Below are 20,220 nucleotides of genomic sequence, written 5' to 3' on the forward strand. Positions count from 1 at the left end.
CAGACAGTGATTTGCTGATTTGAGACGTGCTCCACCGGAGACTCCAGTAAAGTGACCATTAATCCCTGTAAAATCCTGCTGAAATCTGGTTGATTTCACTTTGGATTCAGACAGTGATTTGAGACTTGCTGCACTAGTGACTCCAGTGATAAGTAAACACAACTTTGTTTGTGCTCCATTGTCAGGAGCCTCTGTCCGACTACTTTTCTTTTCACACAAGTACATGAGGCTCAGCCAATTGGCAGAGCCTGCCAAAAATATGGTCAACTCATTGTTGTTCCTCTCCACGGAAGTCTTTAGTAAAAGGCGAAAGACTTATGCGTATTGAAGAGAAACCAAAGTCAGTTGCGGAATCAGGTGGCAGGCAGCCTTATATCCCAGTCGCAACAGTGATCCCTCTTGTGGTTGGGACTGGTTGAGCTGCGGTTGTCCAATGCCAAACCCATTCCCCAGCACCAGCCATCAAAAACTCATTGATTTGTTTACAAGCAAAAGTGTAAAGTCCTGCTGAAATGTGCTTGATTTCACTTTGGATTCAGACAGTGATTTGCTGATTTGAGACGTGCTCCACTGGAGACTCCAGCGCAGTGATGATTAATGCTGAAATCTGGTTGATTTCACTTTGGATTCAGACAGTGATTTGCTGATTGTAGACTCCCTCCACCGGAGACTCCAGTGCAGTGGTGATTAATCCGTGTAAAATCCTGCTGAAATGTGGTTGATTTCACTAGGGATTCAGACAGTGATGATTAAACGGGACACCTGGTTTTTCTTTGACTTCAATATCAGGGGAGAGCGCGAACGCAGTCCCCCACTACCACAAATTATGCAGTCGAGATTCCCACATTTGGGGAATTCGCAGTGGTCAGCACAGTCGCAGTGCAATGACTGAGCCTCGCCCTGGGTGAACCACCTTCTTGATCATGGTATCTCCCCTGCCAGGTAAGTATGAGTTGGTGGTGACAGAGGCAGGGACGGTATTCCCAGTCACAGCATTTGTGGTGACGGTTCGCAGATGGCACCGTCCTCACAGATCGGTGAAGTTAAAATCAGTGATTTGAGACTTGCAAAACAAAGGCACTATTGATGAGTAAGCATAAGTCACTTGCCAAAAGCCTCAGTCTTAAAAACTATGTGGAGGTGAGACTTGTTTTACTCAAAGCAGAAATCATTTCCAACACCACACCACTGATTCAGGTTACCATTTCTTTTATTTTCCACAATTTAAAGGGTGCACCGTTCCCGGAGGTGCTGCAATACCGGGTCGATGCTTGGAGTGAACGGAGCAAGCCCCTTTTTCATCTCCCAGAGCTAAAAATCGGCTTAATATGTAGTCCTCGTATAGAGGACATATCAGATATTAAACTGATAAGAACAGATTTTTTTTTTTTTTTTTTTTTTTATTACACATTCCACACCAACACACAATATTACATTACATTGTCATTTTCATCAACAAAAAAAACAAACAACAACATACAGACTGTACCAATGCACCCAATACCATAGCAACCCCCTTCCCCACCCTCTTACCTAAGCTAACACTCCCTTCCATCGCTCCTTGGCTGCATGGTACCCATGCCTCTCCTCCTCCCTCCTTTTCATCCGCCGCACCTCCCCCCTCACCTTCGCCACCACTCCTTCAACCCTGTTCACCTCATTACTTCTTATTAATGCCATTCTGTCATCCCACAGTGCTGCCTTCCCTATTGACAGAATCAACCACAACAAAAAACCCTCCCATCCCCGTCCCCTCAGACCCACCCCCAGCATCAGCATCTCATAAGACAGTCCCCCCAGTTTAGGAAAAAAAAAACCCAGCTCTCCCCACATTGTTCTTGCAAACCCACATCCCCAAAATACATGAGATAAGTCCTCGTCTCTGCCACAACCTAATCGTGGGCAGGAGCGCAGCCTTGACAGGCCATGCCTATATAAAGTGTCCCTCACAGGCATCCTCTTATGTAGACATAGCCAGTTGATGTCCTTTAGTCTGTTTGGCAGTTCCTTGTGCTGCGCAAACAGCCACTCCTCCCTGCCCACCCCGCAAACTCTCACAGGTCCCTGTTTTGCAACTATTGCCTTGTATAGTTCCCGATGATCCAGGCCTAGGTCACCTTCCCCGCATTCCTTGTGCCTTTTAGCCCAGCCCATCATCTGCCTGTAGTGTGGTGGCATAACCTCCCCTTTTGGCCGCCAGTTCTCCCATTTAACCCACTTCCTCAAAGGAAAGGATAGCCAAAACATGAGCAGCACATGGTACCAGTGCCCACTAGGGAACTTCACCCCGTTGCAGCAAAAGGAAAAAAAAAGAACATCTAACTTAAGTGGCACATCAGGCACTCCCCTTCCCCCCTCTGGTACCCCTTGTCTCATCCAGCCCCTCCTCACATACTCGTATCCCCCCCACACAAAGGAGAAAACATCCCGCACTAATCTTCTCCTATACTCCGGTGGCAGGGGGAAAACGTACGCCAGGTAAATCATTGACGGCAAAATGTCCGCTTTCACCACCAAAACCCTCCCAGTTAAAGACAAACGTCGGGCCTTCCACAGTCCTATTCGTGACCTTAGTGCTGCCAGGCGCCTCCTCCAGTTCAGCGGCCCACTCTCGCTGTCTTCAAAATCCACCCCCAGTATTCTCATTGGACCCTCGCACTCCGACAATCCAAACAGCCCCCCTCCCCTCCCCTTCCAAGGTCCAAAATATTTAACCTTGGATTTTCCGACATTGACCCTTGCCCCGGATACTTTTGAAAAGGACCCCAAGACGTCCAAAGCACGGAGCAAGGAGCCCTCTGTTGTTAAAAAGAGCGTCATGTCATCCGCGTACTGGGATATCCTCAAATCCCTCTCTCCACCCCCTGGAAGGCGCAATCCCTTCACGCCCGTGTCCGCCCGAATAGCTGCAGCTAGCGGTTCAATATATATAACAAAAAGCAGTGGCGAGAGTGGACATCCTTGCCTCACTCCTGTCTGCTGTGACACCAAAACCCCCATATGCCCATTCACAACCACCCTACTCCCAACCCCCGTGTACATGATCCCCAACCACCTCCGAAAAATTGGTCCAAAACCCATCCTCTCTAACACAGCTGCCAAAAAACCTTGGTTCACCCTATCAAACGCCTTTTCCATGTCCAAACCCACCAGCATCAGAGGCACCCCACGTTCCTCCACCCAGTGAATGCAATCCCTCACCAGCCCTAAATTCCATTGGATGCGTCTCCCCTCCACCCCACACGTCTGATCCTCATTTACCACATGAGGTAGAGCAGATCGGAGTCGTCCGGCCAACACTCTAGCGATGATCTTATAATCAGCGCAGAGGAGAGTTATCGGCCTGAAATTACCCAAGTCTTCTTTTTCCCCTTTTTTATGTAGCAACGTCAACACCCCCTCCCTCATTGTCCTCCCCAAACGCCCCCCTTCCAGCACTGCACCCACCACTTCTAAAAAATCCTTCCCCAGGATTCCCCAGAACGCCGCATAAAATTCCTTTGGTAACCCATCAATCCCCGGCACCTTTCCCCCTCCCAAACCTTTCATCGCTCCCTCCAACTCTGCGAGACCCACCGGGCGTTCTAGGGCCTCCACCACTTCCCTTGGCACCCTAGCCTCAAGCCCCTTCAAAAAACCTCCTTCCTCTGGTTCTTCCACCTCTTGTGGCCCCATGGCGTCCCCAAAAAAATTGGAGGCAACCCCAACCATCCCTTCTGGATCTGAGACAAGGGTACCATCCTTCCCCCGTAGCCCCGGAATGCACGCTCTTGCCCGGGCAGCCCTCACCTGTTTAAAAAACATAGGCGTACAGGTCTCTGCTACATTGATGGATTCCCTCCCACATCTCCTCAGTAACCCATCAGCTTTCCCCTTAAAGTATAGGCCCAAATTCTCCCTCACCTCCCTCTCCCTCTGCTTATCCCGTATTTCCCCCTTGTTCTCCGCCTCCATCATAGCCTGCAGCTCCCTTTGGAGTCTCCTAAACCCCCCCTTCTCCTCCCTCGCTCGTTGTGAACAATATCCCACCGTCAACTCCCTGGCGTTTACCTTCACACATTCCCACCACTCCACAATATTGTCAAAAAAAGGCTTCAGTGAGACCCACCCCTCATAGTGTAAAGTGAAGGCTCTACGGAAAGCCTCCTCCTCCAAAACCCCACAATTCAACTTCCAGTAACTCCTTCCAAAAATTGGGGCCGCCACCGAAAAGGCCACCTCAAGTTGGTTGTGGTCTGAGAACCACACTGGTCCCACAACGGCCCTCCGTACAGCAGCCACAGCAGGCACAAAAACAAAATCAATCCGACTACGGGAACCCCGTGTATTCGACCAAGTGGTGCCCTCCCTTGTCGGCTCGACTGCCCTGTACCCATCCTTCAGCATGAATGCTTGCACCACCTCTTCCAAATACGGCCGACTGAAATCCCCTGTCCCCTCCAAAGAGACGTTGAAATCCCCCCCTAGAACCACCACCTTATTCGTGACACACACCTCCATAAGTGCAATAAAAAGGGCCTTACGTCCTTTCGGCTCCGCTGGTGCATACACATTAATAAATCTAAAGAAAACCCCCCTCCATAATGCATCCACCACCAGTACCCTCCCCTGCACTACTGAGAAGCTGTCCCGGACCTGGAAATCTTTATTTCCAAACAGGATTCCCACCCCTGAGGAGTGTACCCCCCCTACTCCCCATCTCGACTCACCCTTGAGCCAGCCCTCCGAAAACTCCCTGACATCCCCACCATCCTTTAGATGCACTTCCTGCAGAAAGCAAACATGTAGGGGCATCTGTAACAGGTATTGGAAAACACTTGCCCTTTTCACAATATTTCTCATACCCCTGACATTTATGGTCACCACTGAAAACAAGGCCATTCAATACTTCACAAATGTGCCCCCCCCCCTTTACCCTCTGTCCCATGGTTGCTCGCTGTTGGCAAGCAACCATCTTCCAGTTGATCATTGTTGGCAACATGTTCCTGCAGTACCGGGCTTTGAGAAACGTCCTGGGGCGGCTCCCTCCGCGGAGTCCCCCCGGTTTTCCCCATTCCTGCACCACCCGATGAAATCTCCACAGAAGCCTGTTGGCTCCTACCCTCCGACTCGGATCCTGGGGGTTCCCGGCTCTCCCCCATCGCACGGCCGTCTGCCAGCTTCTTCTTCCTCCTTCTCGACCTGTGCACCTGTGGTCCAGCCTCGGTTGCTTCTGCCGAAGACTCAGCCTGCTCACCCCTGGACGAACTGCTCCTCTTCCTGACCCCCTGGATTGTCTCTTTCCTGGTGTCCTCCTCCTCCGAGCTGATCACACAGTCTGCCCAGGACCCCACCAGTGGCAGAGAGTCTCCCAGGCTCACAACCACTTGTGTGTCCATCCGCTCCTCCGTTTCGTTTGCGCCGATGTGGTCAGTCGCAGACTCGTCCCGTGCAGCAGCCCTTCCCTCCTCTCCAGAGAGCGACTGTAGTGCCTCCTCCAACGGGGTGAGGACAGAGACCTCCCCCTGCACTGCTACCTCTGCGTAGCTACGGGTTGTGGTTGTGCAGTCGCGGACAATGTGCCCCTCTCCTCCGCATCCATGGCACGTCTTTGGGGCCCCGCACGTGGCCACGCTGTGTCCCCTTCCACCACAGTTCCGGCATCGCCCTTCGGTGCAGTCCGTCGCCATGTGCCCAAAGCTGCGGCATTGCCTGCAGAAACTGGGCTGGCCGGAGTAAAAGAGGAAACCCCTGTCCTCACCAATGCTGAAGTAGGCTGGAGGATGCCGCAGCCCACCGCCTCCGCCGGGGTTGTCCTCGAGGAGAACTTTGAATTGTCTCCGCCCTGACCAGATGCCGAAACTGTCCCTCAGGTATCTCACCGCCGACTCCACCTTCCCATACCTCGACAACCAGGATATGACCGTCTCGTCCCCCACGTATGGGTTGTACATGTGGACCGTCACAATCTTCAAGTTCCTCTTGCAAAGAGCCTCCACCCGAAACTTTGAAAAGGGCTCTTCTTCCGCCTTTTCCCTCGCTGTCTCCATCACCCTCTCATACACTGCTTGGCTGTGTAGAGTCAGGTCAAAACCACCTCCTGCTGCATTCCACTGCAGGCAGTATACGTGGGCGGGGTCAATCTTCAGTGCTCCCACCACGACCGTACGCACGAACCATTCCCTCTTCCCATGTTTCTCATCTTCTTTACCCTTCCAAGTGAATCGCACCGAGTTCCTAAGTCCTGCAGACATGATAGCCTGTGTGAGGACGGGACTCCAGCAACTTTATCCACCAAGCTCCATACACCGCACAGCTTTAGCAGCAACCACTACACTTGATCTTAGCCAAAAGGCCGAGAAGCGATAACACCAAACTGTTTGTTTGCAGACCCAACGTACCAGCACATATCTCAATTGTCGCGGTGCGGTTCTTTCAACTGGGCGTAGCAGTCGCTTGCTACTTAACAACCCACTCCCCACGCTGCCCCCGTCCTCAAAAAAGCTAAAATCATTGATTTGTTTACAAGCAAAAGTGTAAACTCCTGCTGAAATCTGGTTGATTTCACTGTTGTTTCAGACACTAGAGACTCCAGTGATGATTAATCACTGTAAAGTCCTGCTGAAAATCTTGTTGATTTCACAATGGATTCAGACAGAGATTTGAGACTTGCTGCAAGGCTCCACTAGTGACTCCAGTGATGATTCCTGCTGAAAATCTTGTTGATTTCACAATGAATTCAGACAGTGATTTGCTGATTTGAGACGTGCTCCAGCGGAGACTCCAGTAAAGTGACCATTAATCCCTGTAAAATCCTGCTGAAATCTGGTTGATTTCACTTTGGATTCAGACAGTGATTTGAGACTTGCTGCACTAGTGACTCCAGTGATAAGTAAACACAACTTTGTTTGTGCTCCATTGTCAGGAGCCTCTGTCCGACTACTTTTCTTTTCACACAAGTACATGAGGCTCAGCCAATTGGCAGAGCCTGCCAAAAATATGGTCAACTCATTGTTGTTCCTCTCCACGGAAGTCTTTAGTAAAAGGCGAAAGACTTATGCGTATTGAAGAGAAACCAAAGTCAGTTGCGGAATCAGGTGGCAGGCAGCCTTATATCCCAGTCGCAACAGTGATCCCTCTTGTGGTTGGGACTGGTTGAGCTGCGGTTGTCCAATGCCAAACCCATTCCCCAGCACCAGCCATCAAAAACTCATTGATTTGTTTACAAGCAAAAGTGTAAAGTCCTGCTGAAATGTGCTTGATTTCACTTTGGATTCAGACAGTGATTTGCTGATTTGAGACGTGCTCCACTGGAGACTCCAGCGCAGTGATGATTAATGCTGAAATCTGGTTGATTTCACTTTGGATTCAGACAGTGATTTGCTGATTGTAGACTCCCTCCACCGGAGACTCCAGTGCAGTGGTGATTAATCCGTGTAAAATCCTGCTGAAATGTGGTTGATTTCACTAGGGATTCAGACAGTGATGATTAAACGGGACACCTGGTTTTTCTTTGACTTCAATATCAGGGGAGAGCGCGAACGCAGTCCCCCACTACCACAAATTATGCAGTCGAGATTCCCACATTTGGGGAATTCGCAGTGGTCAGCACAGTCGCAGTGCAATGACTGAGCCTCGCCCTGGGTGAACCACCTTCTTGATCATGGTATCTCCCCTGCCAGGTAAGTATGAGTTGGTGGTGACAGAGGCAGGGACGGTATTCCCAGTCACAGCATTTGTGGTGACGGTTCGCAGATGGCACCGTCCTCACAGATCGGTGAAGTTAAAATCAGTGATTTGAGACTTGCAAAACAAAGGCACTATTGATGAGTAAGCATAAGTCACTTGCCAAAAGCCTCAGTCTTAAAAACTATGTGGAGGTGAGACTTGTTTTACTCAAAGCAGAAATCATTTCCAACACCACACCACTGATTCAGGTTACCATTTCTTTTATTTTCCACAATTTAAAGGGTGCACCGTTCCCAGAGGTGCTGCAATACCGGGCCGATGCTTGGAGTGAACGGAGCAAGCCCCTTTTTCATCTCCCAGAGCTAAAAATCGGCTTAATATGTAGTCCTCGTATAGAGGACATATCAGATATTAAACTGATAAGAACAGATACTACACTTGATCTTAGCCAAAAGGCCGAGAAGCGATAACACCAAACTGTTTGTTTGCAGACCCAACGTACCAGCACATATCTCAATTGTCGCGGTGCGGTTCTTTCAACTGGGCGTAGCAGTCGCTTGCTACTTAACAACCCACTCCCCACGCTGCCCCCGTCCTCAAAAAAGCTAAAATCATTGATTTGTTTACAAGCAAAAGTGTAAACTCCTGCTGAAATCTGGTTGATTTCACTGTTGTTTCAGACACTAGAGACTCCAGTGATGATTAATCACTGTAAAGTCCTGCTGAAAATCTTGTTGATTTCACAATGGATTCAGACAGAGATTTGAGACTTGCTGCAAGGCTCCACTAGTGACTCCAGTGATGATTCCTGCTGAAAATCTTGTTGATTTCACAATGAATTCAGACAGTGATTTGCTGATTTGAGACGTGCTCCACCGGAGACTCCAGTAAAGTGACCATTAATCCCTGTAAAATCCTGCTGAAATCTGGTTGATTTCACTTTGGATTCAGACAGTGATTTGAGACTTGCTGCACTAGTGACTCCAGTGATAAGTAAACACAACTTTGTTTGTGCTCCATTGTCAGGAGCCTCTGTCCAACTACTTTTCTTTTCACACAAGTACATGAGGCTCAGCCAATTGGCAGAGCCTGCCAAAAATATGGTCAACTCATTGTTGTTCCTCTCCACGGAAGTCTTTAGTAAAAGGCGAAAGACTTATGCGTATTGAAGAGAAACCAAAGTCAGTTGCGGAATCAGGTGGCAGGCAGCCTTATATCCCAGTCGCAACAGTGATCCCTCTTGTGGTTGGGACTGGTTGAGCTGCGGTTGTCCAATGCCAAACCCATTCCCCAGCACCAGCCATCAAAAACTCATTGATTTGTTTACAAGCAAAAGTGTAAAGTCCTGCTGAAATGTGCTTGATTTCACTTTGGATTCAGACAGTGATTTGCTGATTTGAGACGTGCTCCACTGGAGACTCCAGCGCAGTGATGATTAATGCTGAAATCTGGTTGATTTCACTTTGGATTCAGACAGTGATTTGCTGATTGTAGACTCCCTCCACCGGAGACTCCAGTGCAGTGGTGATTAATCCGTGTAAAATCCTGCTGAAATGTGGTTGATTTCACTAGGGATTCAGACAGTGATGATTAAACGGGACACCTGGTTTTTCTTTGACTTCAATATCAGGGGAGAGCGCGAACGCAGTCCCCCACTACCACAAATTATGCAGTCGAGATTCCCACATTTGGGGAATTCGCAGTGGTCAGCACAGTCGCAGTGCAATGACTGAGCCTCGCCCTGGGTGAACCACCTTCTTGATCATGGTATCTCCCCTGCCAGGTAAGTATGAGTTGGTGGTGACAGAGGCAGGGACGGTATTCCCAGTCACAGCATTTGTGGTGACGGTTCGCAGATGGCACCGTCCTCACAGATCGGTGAAGTTAAAATCAGTGATTTGAGACTTGCAAAACAAAGGCACTATTGATGAGTAAGCATAAGTCACTTGCCAAAAGCCTCAGTCTTAAAAACTATGTGGAGGTGAGACTTGTTTTACTCAAAGCAGAAATCATTTCCAACACCACACCACTGATTCAGGTTACCATTTCTTTTATTTTCCACAATTTAAAGGGTGCACCGTTCCCGGAGGTGCTGCAATACCGGGTCGATGCTTGGAGTGAACGGAGCAAGCCCCTTTTTCATCTCCCAGAGCTAAAAATCGGCTTAATATGTAGTCCTCGTATAGAGGACATATCAGATATTAAACTGATAAGAACAGATACTACACTTGATCTTAGCCAAAAGGCCGAGAAGCGATAACACCAAACTGTTTGTTTGCAGACCCAACGTACCAGCACATATCTCAATTGTCGCGGTGCGGTTCTTTCAACTGGGCGTAGCAGTCGCTTGCTACTTAACAACCCACTCCCCACGCTGCCCCCGTCCTCAAAAAAGCTAAAATCATTGATTTGTTTACAAGCAAAAGTGTAAACTCCTGCTGAAATCTGGTTGATTTCACTGTTGTTTCAGACACTAGAGACTCCAGTGATGATTAATCACTGTAAAGTCCTGCTGAAAATCTTGTTGATTTCACAATGGATTCAGACAGAGATTTGAGACTTGCTGCAAGGCTCCACTAGTGACTCCAGTGATGATTCCTGCTGAAAATCTTGTTGATTTCACAATGAATTCAGACAGTGATTTGCTGATTTGAGACGTGCTCCACCGGAGACTCCAGTAAAGTGACCATTAATCCCTGTAAAATCCTGCTGAAATCTGGTTGATTTCACTTTGGATTCAGACAGTGATTTGAGACTTGCTGCACTAGTGACTCCAGTGATAAGTAAACACAACTTTGTTTGTGCTCCATTGTCAGGAGCCTCTGTCCAACTACTTTTCTTTTCACACAAGTACATGAGGCTCAGCCAATTGGCAGAGCCTGCCAAAAATATGGTCAACTCATTGTTGTTCCTCTCCACGGAAGTCTTTAGTAAAAGGCGAAAGACTTATGCGTATTGAAGAGAAACCAAAGTCAGTTGCGGAATCAGGTGGCAGGCAGCCTTATATCCCAGTCGCAACAGTGATCCCTCTTGTGGTTGGGACTGGTTGAGCTGCGGTTGTCCAATGCCAAACCCATTCCCCAGCACCAGCCATCAAAAACTCATTGATTTGTTTACAAGCAAAAGTGTAAAGTCCTGCTGAAATGTGCTCGATTTCACTTTGGATTCAGACAGTGATTTGCTGATTTGAGACGTGCTCCACTGGAGACTCCAGCGCAGTGATGATTAATGCTGAAATCTGGTTGATTTCACTTTGGATTCAGACAGTGATTTGCTGATTGTAGACTCCCTCCACCGGAGACTCCAGTGCAGTGGTGATTAATCCGTGTAAAATCCTGCTGAAATGTGGTTGATTTCACTAGGGATTCAGACAGTGATGATTAAACGGGACACCTGGTTTTTCTTTGACTTCAATATCAGGGGAGAGCGCGAACGCAGTCCCCCACTACCACAAATTATGCAGTCGAGATTCCCACATTTGGGGAATTCGCAGTGGTCAGCACAGTCGCAGTGCAATGACTGAGCCTCGCCCTGGATGAACCACCTTCTTGATCATGGTATCTCCCCTGCCAGGTAAGTATGAGTTGGTGGTGACAGAGGCAGGGACGGTATTCCCAGTCACAGCATTTGTGGTGACGGTTCGCAGATGGCACCGTCCTCACAGATCGGTGAAGTTAAAATCAGTGATTTGAGACTTGCAAAACAAAGGCACTATTGATGAGTAAGCATAAGTCACTTGCCAAAAGCCTCAGTCTTAAAAACTATGTGGAGGTGAGACTTGTTTTACTCAAAGCAGAAATCATTTCCAACACCACACCACTGATTCAGGTTACCATTTCTTTTATTTTCCACAATTTAAAGGGTGCACCGTTCCCGGAGGTGCTGCAATACCGGGTCGATGCTTGGAGTGAACGGAGCAAGCCCCTTTTTCATCTCCCAGAGCTAAAAATCGGCTTAATATGTAGTCCTCGTATAGAGGACATATCAGATATTAAACTGATAAGAACAGATACTACACTTGATCTTAGCCAAAAGGCCGAGAAGCGATAACACCAAACTGTTTGTTTGCAGACCCAACGTACCAGCACATATCTCAATTGTCGCGGTGCGGTTCTTTCAACTGGGCGTAGCAGTCGCTTGCTACTTAACAACCCACTCCCCACGCTGCCCCCGTCCTCAAAAAAGCTAAAATCATTGATTTGTTTACAAGCAAAAGTGTAAACTCCTGCTGAAATCTGGTTGATTTCACTGTTGTTTCAGACACTAGAGACTCCAGTGATGATTAATCACTGTAAAGTCCTGCTGAAAATCTTGTTGATTTCACAATGGATTCAGACAGAGATTTGAGACTTGCTGCAAGGCTCCACTAGTGACTCCAGTGATGATTCCTGCTGAAAATCTTGTTGATTTCACAATGAATTCAGACAGTGATTTGCTGATTTGAGACGTGCTCCACCGGAGACTCCAGTAAAGTGACCATTAATCCCTGTAAAATCCTGCTGAAATCTGGTTGATTTCACTTTGGATTCAGACAGTGATTTGAGACTTGCTGCACTAGTGACTCCAGTGATAAGTAAACACAACTTTGTTTGTGCTCCATTGTCAGGAGCCTCTGTCCAACTACTTTTCTTTTCACACAAGTACATGAGGCTCAGCCAATTGGCAGAGCCTGCCAAAAATATGGTCAACTCATTGTTGTTCCTCTCCACGGAAGTCTTTAGTAAAAGGCGAAAGACTTATGCGTATTGAAGAGAAACCAAAGTCAGTTGCGGAATCAGGTGGCAGGCAGCCTTATATCCCAGTCGCAACAGTGATCCCTCTTGTGGTTGGGACTGGTTGAGCTGCGGTTGTCCAATGCCAAACCCATTCCCCAGCACCAGCCATCAAAAACTCATTGATTTGTTTACAAGCAAAAGTGTAAAGTCCTGCTGAAATGTGCTTGATTTCACTTTGGATTCAGACAGTGATTTGCTGATTTGAGACGTGCTCCACTGGAGACTCCAGCGCAGTGATGATTAATGCTGAAATCTGGTTGATTTCACTTTGGATTCAGACAGTGATTTGCTGATTGTAGACTCCCTCCACCGGAGACTCCAGTGCAGTGGTGATTAATCCGTGTAAAATCCTGCTGAAATGTGGTTGATTTCACTAGGGATTCAGACAGTGATGATTAAACGGGACACCTGGTTTTTCTTTGACTTCAATATCAGGGGAGAGCGCGAACGCAGTCCCCCACTACCACAAATTATGCAGTCGAGATTCCCACATTTGGGGAATTCGCAGTGGTCAGCACAGTCGCAGTGCAATGACTGAGCCTCGCCCTGGGTGAACCACCTTCTTGATCATGGTATCTCCCCTGCCAGGTAAGTATGAGTTGGTGGTGACAGAGGCAGGGACGGTATTCCCAGTCACAGCATTTGTGGTGACGGTTCGCAGATGGCACCGTCCTCACAGATCGGTGAAGTTAAAATCAGTGATTTGAGACTTGCAAAACAAAGGCACTATTGATGAGTAAGCATAAGTCACTTGCCAAAAGCCTCAGTCTTAAAAACTATGTGGAGGTGAGACTTGTTTTACTCAAAGCAGAAATCATTTCCAACACCACACCACTGATTCAGGTTACCATTTCTTTTATTTTCCACAATTTAAAGGGTGCACCGTTCCCGGAGGTGCTGCAATACCGGGCCGATGCTTGGAGTGAACGGAGCAAGCCCCTTTTTCATCTCCCAGAGCTAAAAATCGGCTTAATATGTAGTCCTCGTATAGAGGACATATCAGATATTAAACTGATAAGAACAGATACTACACTTGATCTTAGCCAAAAGGCCGAGAAGCGATAACACCAAACTGTTTGTTTGCAGACCCAACGTACCAGCACATATCTCAATTGTCGCGGTGCGGTTCTTTCAACTGGGCGTAGCAGTCGCTTGCTACTTAACAACCCACTCCCCACGCTGCCCCCGTCCTCAAAAAAGCTAAAATCATTGATTTGTTTACAAGCAAAAGTGTAAACTCCTGCTGAAATCTGGTTGATTTCACTGTTGTTTCAGACACTAGAGACTCCAGTGATGATTAATCACTGTAAAGTCCTGCTGAAAATCTTGTTGATTTCACAATGGATTCAGACAGAGATTTGAGACTTGCTGCAAGGCTCCACTAGTGACTCCAGTGATGATTCCTGCTGAAAATCTTGTTGATTTCACAATGAATTCAGACAGTGATTTGCTGATTTGAGACGTGCTCCACCGGAGACTCCAGTAAAGTGACCATTAATCCCTGTAAAATCCTGCTGAAATCTGGTTGATTTCACTTTGGATTCAGACAGTGATTTGAGACTTGCTGCACTAGTGACTCCAGTGATAAGTAAACACAACTTTGTTTGTGCTCCATTGTCAGGAGCCTCTGTCCAACTACTTTTCTTTTCACACAAGTACATGAGGCTCAGCCAATTGGCAGAGCCTGCCAAAAATATGGTCAACTCATTGTTGTTCCTCTCCACGGAAGTCTTTAGTAAAAGGCGAAAGACTTATGCGTATTGAAGAGAAACCAAAGTCAGTTGCGGAATCAGGTGGCAGGCAGCCTTATATCCCAGTCGCAACAGTGATCCCTCTTGTGGTTGGGACTGGTTGAGCTGCGGTTGTCCAATGCCAAACCCATTCCCCAGCACCAGCCATCAAAAACTCATTGATTTGTTTACAAGCAAAAGTGTAAAGTCCTGCTGAAATGTGCTTGATTTCACTTTGGATTCAGACAGTGATTTGCTGATTTGAGACGTGCTCCACTGGAGACTCCAGCGCAGTGATGATTAATGCTGAAATCTGGTTGATTTCACTTTGGATTCAGACAGTGATTTGCTGATTGTAGACTCCCTCCACCGGAGACTCCAGTGCAGTGGTGATTAATCCTTGTAAAATCCTGCTGAAATGTGGTTGATTTCACTAGGGATTCAGACAGTGATGATTAAACGGGACACCTGGTTTTTCTTTGACTTCAATATCAGGGGAGAGCGCGAACGCAGTCCCCCACTACCACAAATTATGCAGTCGAGATTCCCACATTTGGGGAATTCGCAGTGGTCAGCACAGTCGCAGTGCAATGACTGAGCCTCGCCCTGGGTGAACCACCTTCTTGATCATGGTATCTCCCCTGCCAGGTAAGTATGAGTTGGTGGTGACAGAGGCAGGGACGGTATTCCCAGTCACAGCATTTGTGGTGACGGTTCGCAGATGGCACCGTCCTCACAGATCGGTGAAGTTAAAATCAGTGATTTGAGACTTGCAAAACAAAGGCACTATTGATGAGTAAGCATAAGTCACTTGCCAAAAGCCTCAGTCTTAAAAACTATGTGGAGGTGAGACTTGTTTTACTCAAAGCAGAAATCATTTCCAACACCACACCACTGATTCAGGTTACCATTTCTTTTATTTTCCACAATTTAAAGGGTGCACCGTTCCCGGAGGTGCTGCAATACCGGGCCGATGCTTGGAGTGAACGGAGCAAGCCCCTTTTTCATCTCCCAGAGCTAAAAATCGGCTTAATATGTAGTCCTCGTATAGAGGACATATCAGATATTAAACTGATAAGAACAGATACTACACTTGATCTTAGCCAAAAGGCCGAGAAGCGATAACACCAAACTGTTTGTTTGCAGACCCAACGTACCAGCACATATCTCAATTGTCGCGGTGCGGTTCTTTCAACTGGGCGTAGCAGTCGCTTGCTACTTAACAACCCACTCCCCACGCTGCCCCCGTCCTCAAAAAAGCTAAAATCATTGATTTGTTTACAAGCAAAAGTGTAAACTCCTGCTGAAATCTGGTTGATTTCACTGTTGTTTCAGACACTAGAGACTCCAGTGATGATTAATCACTGTAAAGTCCTGCTGAAAATCTTGTTGATTTCACAATGGATTCAGACAGAGATTTGAGACTTGCTGCAAGGCTCCACTAGTGACTCCAGTGATGATTCCTGCTGAAAATCTTGTTGATTTCACAATGAATTCAGACAGTGATTTGCTGATTTGAGACGTGCTCCACCGGAGACTCCAGTAAAGTGACCATTAATCCCTGTAAAATCCTGCTGAAATCTGGTTGATTTCACTTTGGATTCAGACAGTGATTTGAGACTTGCTGCACTAGTGACTCCAGTGATAAGTAAACACAACTTTGTTTGTGCTCCATTGTCAGGAGCCTCTGTCCAACTACTTTTCTTTTCACACAAGTACATGAGGCTCAGCCAATTGGCAGAGCCTGCCAAAAATATGGTCAACTCATTGTTGTTCCTCTCCACGGAAGTCTTTAGTAAAAGGCGAAAGACTTATGCGTATTGAAGAGAAACCAAAGTCAGTTGCGGAATCAGGTGGCAGGCAGCCTTATATCCCAGTCGCAACAGTGATCCCTCTTGTGGTTGGGACTGGTTGAGCTGCGGTTGTCCAATGCCAAACCCATTCCCCAGCACCAGCCATCAAAAACTCATTGATTTGTTTACAAGCAAAAGTGTAAAGTCCTGCTGAAATGTGCTTGATTTCACTTTGGATTCAGACAGTGATTTGCTGATTTGAGACGTGCTCCACTGGAGACTCCAGCGCAGTGATGATTAATGCTGAAATCTGGTTGATTTCACTTTGGATTCAGACAGTGATTTGCTGATTGTAGACTCCCTCCACCGGAGACTCCAGTGCAGTGGTGATTAATCCGTGTAAAATCCTGCTGAAATGTGGTTGATTTCACTAGGGATTCAGACAGTGATGATTAAACGGGACACCTGGTTTTTCTTTGACTTCAATATCAGGGGAGAGCGCGAACGCAGTCCCCCACTACCACAAATTATGCAGTCGAGATTCCCACATTTGGGGAATTCGCAGTGGTCAGCACAGTCGCAGTGCAATGACTGAGCCTCGCCCTGGGTGAACCACCTTCTTGATCATGGTATCTCCCCTGCCAGGTAAGTATGAGTTGGTGGTGACAGAGGCAGGGACGGTATTCCCAGTCACAGCATTTGTGGTGACGGTTCGCAGATGGCACCGTCCTCACAGATCGGTGAAGTTAAAATCAGTGATTTGAGACTTGCAAAACAAAGGCACTATTGATGAGTAAGCATAAGTCACTTGCCAAAAGCCTCAGTCTTAAAAACTATGTGGAGGTGAGACTTGTTTTACTCAAAGCAGAAATCATTTCCAACACCACACCACTGATTCAGGTTACCATTTCTTTTATTTTCCACAATTTAAAGGGTGCACCGTTCCCGGAGGTGCTGCAATACCGGGCCGATGCTTGGAGTGAACGGAGCAAGCCCCTTTTTCATCTCCCAGAGCTAAAAATCGGCTTAATATGTAGTCCTCGTATAGAGGACATATCAGATATTAAACTGATAAGAACAGATACTACACTTGATCTTAGCCAAAAGGCCGAGAAGCGATAACACCAAACTGTTTGTTTGCAGACCCAACGTACCAGCACATATCTCAATTGTCGCGGTGCGGTTCTTTCAACTGGGCGTAGCAGTCGCTTGCTACTTAACAACCCACTCCCCACGCTGCCCCCGTCCTCAAAAAAGCTAAAATCATTGATTTGTTTACAAGCAAAAGTGTAAACTCCTGCTGAAATCTGGTTGATTTCACTGTTGTTTCAGACACTAGAGACTCCAGTGATGATTAATCACTGTAAAGTCCTGCTGAAAATCTTGTTGATTTCACAATGGATTCAGACAGAGATTTGAGACTTGCTGCAAGGCTCCACTAGTGACTCCAGTGATGATTCCTGCTGAAAATCTTGTTGATTTCACAATGAATTCAGACAGTGATTTGCTGATTTGAGACGTGCTCCACCGGAGACTCCAGTAAAGTGACCATTAATCCCTGTAAAATCCTGCTGAAATCTGGTTGATTTCACTTTGGATTCAGACAGTGATTTGAGACTTGCTGCACTAGTGACTCCAGTGATAAGTAAACACAACTTTGTTTGTGCTCCATTGTCAGGAGCCTCTGTCCAACTACTTTTCTTTTCACACAAGTACATGAGGCTCAGCCAATTGGCAGAGCCTGCCAAAAATATGGTCAACTCATTGTTGTTCCTCTCCACGGAAGTCTTTAGTAAAAGGCGAAAGACTTATGCGTATTGAAGAGAAACCAAAGTCAGTTGCGGAATCAGGTGGCAGGCAGCCTTATATCCCAGTCGCAACAGTGATCCCTCTTGTGGTTGGGACTGGTTGAGCTGCGGTTGTCCAATGCCAAACCCATTCCCCAGCACCAGCCATCAAAAACTCATTGATTTGTTTACAAGCAAAAGTGTAAAGTCCTGCTGAAATGTGCTTGATTTCACTTTGGATTCAGACAGTGATTTGCTGATTTGAGACGTGCTCCACTGGAGACTCCAGCGCAGTGATGATTAATGCTGAAATCTGGTTGATTTCACTTTGGATTCAGACAGTGATTTGCTGATTGTAGACTCCCTCCACCGGAGACTCCAGTGCAGTGGTGATTAATCCGTGTAAAATCCTGCTGAAATGTGGTTGATTTCACTAGGGATTCAGACAGTGATGATTAAACGGGACACCTGGTTTTTCTTTGACTTCAATATCAGGAGAGAGCGCGAACGCAGTCCCCCACTACCACAAATTATGCAGTCGAGATTCCCACATTTGGGGAATTCGCAGTGGTCAGCACAGTCGCAGTGCAATGACTGAGCCTCGCCCTGGATGAACCACCTTCTTGATCATGGTATCTCCCCTGCCAGGTAAGTATGAGTTGGTGGTGACAGAGGCAGGGACGGTATTCCCAGTCACAGCATTTGTGGTGACGGTTCGCAGATGGCACCGTCCTCACAGATCGGTGAAGTTAAAATCAGTGATTTGAGACTTGCAAAACAAAGGCACTATTGATGAGTAAGCATAAGTCACTTGCCAAAAGCCTCAGTCTTAAAAACTATGTGGAGGTGAGACTTGTTTTACTCAAAGCAGAAATCATTTCCAACACCACACCACTGATTCAGGTTACCATTTCTTTTATTTTCCACAATTTAAAGGGTGCACCGTTCCCGGAGGTGCTGCAATACCGGGTCGATGCTTGGAGTGAACGGAGCAAGCCCCTTTTTCATCTCCCAGAGCTAAAAATCGGCTTAATATGTAGTCCTCGTATAGAGGACATATCAGATATTAAACTGATAAGAACAGATACTACACTTGATCTTAGCCAAAAGGCCGAGAAGCGATAACACCAAACTGTTTGTTTGCAGACCCAACGTACCAGCACATATCTCAATTGTCGCGGTGCGGTTCTTTCAACTGGGCGTAGCAGTCGCTTGCTACTTAACAACCCACTCCCCACGCTGCCCCCGTCCTCAAAAAAGCTAAAATCATTGATTTGTTTACAAGCAAAAGTGTAAACTCCTGCTGAAATCTGGTTGATTTCACTGTTGTTTCAGACACTAGAGACTCCAGTGATGATTAATCACTGTAAAGTCCTGCTGAAAATCTTGTTGATTTCACAATGGATTCAGACAGAGATTTGAGACTTGCTGCAAGGCTCCACTAGTGACTCCAGTGATGATTCCTGCTGAAAATCTTGTTGATTTCACAATGAATTCAGACAGTGATTTGCTGATTTGAGACGTGCTCCACCGGAGACTCCAGTAAAGTGACCATTAATCCCTGTAAAATCCTGCTGAAATCTGGTTGATTTCACTTTGGATTCAGACAGTGATTTGAGACTTGCTGCACTAGTGACTCCAGTGATAAGTAAACACAACTTTGTTTGTGCTCCATTGTCAGGAGCCTCTGTCCAACTACTTTTCTTTTCACACAAGTACATGAGGCTCAGCCAATTGGCAGAGCCTGCCAAAAATATGGTCAACTCATTGTTGTTCCTCTCCACGGAAGTCTTTAGTAAAAGGCGAAAGACTTATGCGTATTGAAGAGAAACCAAAGTCAGTTGCGGAATCAGGTGGCAGGCAGCCTTATATCCCAGTCGCAACAGTGATCCCTCTTGTGGTTGGGACTGGTTGAGCTGCGGTTGTCCAATGCCAAACCCATTCCCCAGCACCAGCCATCAAAAACTCATTGATTTGTTTACAAGCAAAAGTGTAAAGTCCTGCTGAAATGTGCTTGATTTCACTTTGGATTCAGACAGTGATTTGCTGATTTGAGACGTGCTCCACTGGAGACTCCAGCGCAGTGATGATTAATGCTGAAATCTGGTTGATTTCACTTTGGATTCAGACAGTGATTTGCTGATTGTAGACTCCCTCCACCGGAGACTCCAGTGCAGTGGTGATTAATCCGTGTAAAATCCTGCTGAAATGTGGTTGATTTCACTAGGGATTCAGACAGTGATGATTAAACGGGACACCTGGTTTTTCTTTGACTTCAATATCAGGGGAGAGCGCGAACGCAGTCCCCCACTACCACAAATTATGCAGTCGAGATTCCCACATTTGGGGAATTCGCAGTGGTCAGCACAGTCGCAGTGCAATGACTGAGCCTCGCCCTGGGTGAACCACCTTCTTGATCATGGTATCTCCCCTGCCAGGTAAGTATGAGTTGGTGGTGACAGAGGCA

General features: G+C 47.0%; 25 non-coding genes and 1 pseudogene across 25 annotated transcripts; all 26 read right to left on the reverse strand.

The window, feature by feature from the left end:
- Window positions 1-229: 229 nt before the first annotated feature.
- On the reverse strand, window positions 230-344 carry LOC144386697 (U5 spliceosomal RNA). Its single transcript, XR_013452410.1, has one exon. It is a non-coding gene; the product is annotated as a U5 spliceosomal RNA (small nuclear RNA).
- Window positions 345-786: 442 nt separating this feature from the next.
- LOC120813929 (U1 spliceosomal RNA) lies at window positions 787-950 on the reverse strand. Its single transcript, XR_005711114.1, has one exon. It is a non-coding gene; the product is annotated as a U1 spliceosomal RNA (small nuclear RNA).
- Window positions 951-1,226: 276 nt separating this feature from the next.
- On the reverse strand, window positions 1,227-1,431 carry LOC144386596 (U2 spliceosomal RNA; annotated as a pseudogene).
- A 5,517-nt stretch (window positions 1,432-6,948) lies between these two features.
- Window positions 6,949-7,063, reverse strand: LOC144386698 (U5 spliceosomal RNA). The gene has a single exon (XR_013452411.1). It is a non-coding gene; the product is annotated as a U5 spliceosomal RNA (small nuclear RNA).
- Window positions 7,064-7,505: 442 nt separating this feature from the next.
- LOC144386425 (U1 spliceosomal RNA) lies at window positions 7,506-7,669 on the reverse strand. Its single transcript, XR_013452141.1, has one exon. It is a non-coding gene; the product is annotated as a U1 spliceosomal RNA (small nuclear RNA).
- A 276-nt stretch (window positions 7,670-7,945) lies between these two features.
- Window positions 7,946-8,136, reverse strand: LOC144386580 (U2 spliceosomal RNA). Its single transcript, XR_013452296.1, has one exon. It is a non-coding gene; the product is annotated as a U2 spliceosomal RNA (small nuclear RNA).
- A 602-nt stretch (window positions 8,137-8,738) lies between these two features.
- LOC144386699 (U5 spliceosomal RNA) lies at window positions 8,739-8,853 on the reverse strand. The gene has a single exon (XR_013452412.1). It is a non-coding gene; the product is annotated as a U5 spliceosomal RNA (small nuclear RNA).
- A 442-nt stretch (window positions 8,854-9,295) lies between these two features.
- Window positions 9,296-9,459, reverse strand: LOC144386426 (U1 spliceosomal RNA). The gene has a single exon (XR_013452142.1). It is a non-coding gene; the product is annotated as a U1 spliceosomal RNA (small nuclear RNA).
- A 276-nt stretch (window positions 9,460-9,735) lies between these two features.
- On the reverse strand, window positions 9,736-9,926 carry LOC144386538 (U2 spliceosomal RNA). The gene has a single exon (XR_013452254.1). It is a non-coding gene; the product is annotated as a U2 spliceosomal RNA (small nuclear RNA).
- A 602-nt stretch (window positions 9,927-10,528) lies between these two features.
- Window positions 10,529-10,643, reverse strand: LOC144386700 (U5 spliceosomal RNA). The gene has a single exon (XR_013452413.1). It is a non-coding gene; the product is annotated as a U5 spliceosomal RNA (small nuclear RNA).
- A 442-nt stretch (window positions 10,644-11,085) lies between these two features.
- Window positions 11,086-11,249, reverse strand: LOC144386466 (U1 spliceosomal RNA). The gene has a single exon (XR_013452182.1). It is a non-coding gene; the product is annotated as a U1 spliceosomal RNA (small nuclear RNA).
- Window positions 11,250-11,525: 276 nt separating this feature from the next.
- LOC144386539 (U2 spliceosomal RNA) lies at window positions 11,526-11,716 on the reverse strand. The gene has a single exon (XR_013452255.1). It is a non-coding gene; the product is annotated as a U2 spliceosomal RNA (small nuclear RNA).
- Window positions 11,717-12,318: 602 nt separating this feature from the next.
- LOC144386701 (U5 spliceosomal RNA) lies at window positions 12,319-12,433 on the reverse strand. The gene has a single exon (XR_013452414.1). It is a non-coding gene; the product is annotated as a U5 spliceosomal RNA (small nuclear RNA).
- A 442-nt stretch (window positions 12,434-12,875) lies between these two features.
- Window positions 12,876-13,039, reverse strand: LOC144386428 (U1 spliceosomal RNA). Its single transcript, XR_013452144.1, has one exon. It is a non-coding gene; the product is annotated as a U1 spliceosomal RNA (small nuclear RNA).
- Window positions 13,040-13,315: 276 nt separating this feature from the next.
- LOC144386569 (U2 spliceosomal RNA) lies at window positions 13,316-13,506 on the reverse strand. Its single transcript, XR_013452285.1, has one exon. It is a non-coding gene; the product is annotated as a U2 spliceosomal RNA (small nuclear RNA).
- A 602-nt stretch (window positions 13,507-14,108) lies between these two features.
- LOC144386702 (U5 spliceosomal RNA) lies at window positions 14,109-14,223 on the reverse strand. The gene has a single exon (XR_013452415.1). It is a non-coding gene; the product is annotated as a U5 spliceosomal RNA (small nuclear RNA).
- Window positions 14,224-14,665: 442 nt separating this feature from the next.
- Window positions 14,666-14,829, reverse strand: LOC144386429 (U1 spliceosomal RNA). Its single transcript, XR_013452145.1, has one exon. It is a non-coding gene; the product is annotated as a U1 spliceosomal RNA (small nuclear RNA).
- Window positions 14,830-15,105: 276 nt separating this feature from the next.
- On the reverse strand, window positions 15,106-15,296 carry LOC144386570 (U2 spliceosomal RNA). The gene has a single exon (XR_013452286.1). It is a non-coding gene; the product is annotated as a U2 spliceosomal RNA (small nuclear RNA).
- A 602-nt stretch (window positions 15,297-15,898) lies between these two features.
- On the reverse strand, window positions 15,899-16,013 carry LOC144386703 (U5 spliceosomal RNA). Its single transcript, XR_013452416.1, has one exon. It is a non-coding gene; the product is annotated as a U5 spliceosomal RNA (small nuclear RNA).
- Window positions 16,014-16,455: 442 nt separating this feature from the next.
- LOC144386430 (U1 spliceosomal RNA) lies at window positions 16,456-16,619 on the reverse strand. Its single transcript, XR_013452146.1, has one exon. It is a non-coding gene; the product is annotated as a U1 spliceosomal RNA (small nuclear RNA).
- Window positions 16,620-16,895: 276 nt separating this feature from the next.
- LOC144386571 (U2 spliceosomal RNA) lies at window positions 16,896-17,086 on the reverse strand. Its single transcript, XR_013452287.1, has one exon. It is a non-coding gene; the product is annotated as a U2 spliceosomal RNA (small nuclear RNA).
- Window positions 17,087-17,688: 602 nt separating this feature from the next.
- LOC144386704 (U5 spliceosomal RNA) lies at window positions 17,689-17,803 on the reverse strand. Its single transcript, XR_013452417.1, has one exon. It is a non-coding gene; the product is annotated as a U5 spliceosomal RNA (small nuclear RNA).
- Window positions 17,804-18,245: 442 nt separating this feature from the next.
- Window positions 18,246-18,409, reverse strand: LOC144386477 (U1 spliceosomal RNA). Its single transcript, XR_013452193.1, has one exon. It is a non-coding gene; the product is annotated as a U1 spliceosomal RNA (small nuclear RNA).
- Window positions 18,410-18,685: 276 nt separating this feature from the next.
- LOC144386540 (U2 spliceosomal RNA) lies at window positions 18,686-18,876 on the reverse strand. The gene has a single exon (XR_013452256.1). It is a non-coding gene; the product is annotated as a U2 spliceosomal RNA (small nuclear RNA).
- A 602-nt stretch (window positions 18,877-19,478) lies between these two features.
- Window positions 19,479-19,593, reverse strand: LOC144386705 (U5 spliceosomal RNA). The gene has a single exon (XR_013452418.1). It is a non-coding gene; the product is annotated as a U5 spliceosomal RNA (small nuclear RNA).
- A 442-nt stretch (window positions 19,594-20,035) lies between these two features.
- Window positions 20,036-20,199, reverse strand: LOC144386431 (U1 spliceosomal RNA). The gene has a single exon (XR_013452147.1). It is a non-coding gene; the product is annotated as a U1 spliceosomal RNA (small nuclear RNA).
- Between the last annotated feature and the right edge of the window lie 21 nt (window positions 20,200-20,220).

Source organism: Gasterosteus aculeatus, chromosome 13, assembly GCF_964276395.1.
Source record: "Gasterosteus aculeatus chromosome 13, fGasAcu3.hap1.1, whole genome shotgun sequence".
Lineage (NCBI taxonomy): Eukaryota > Metazoa > Chordata > Actinopteri > Perciformes > Gasterosteidae > Gasterosteus > Gasterosteus aculeatus.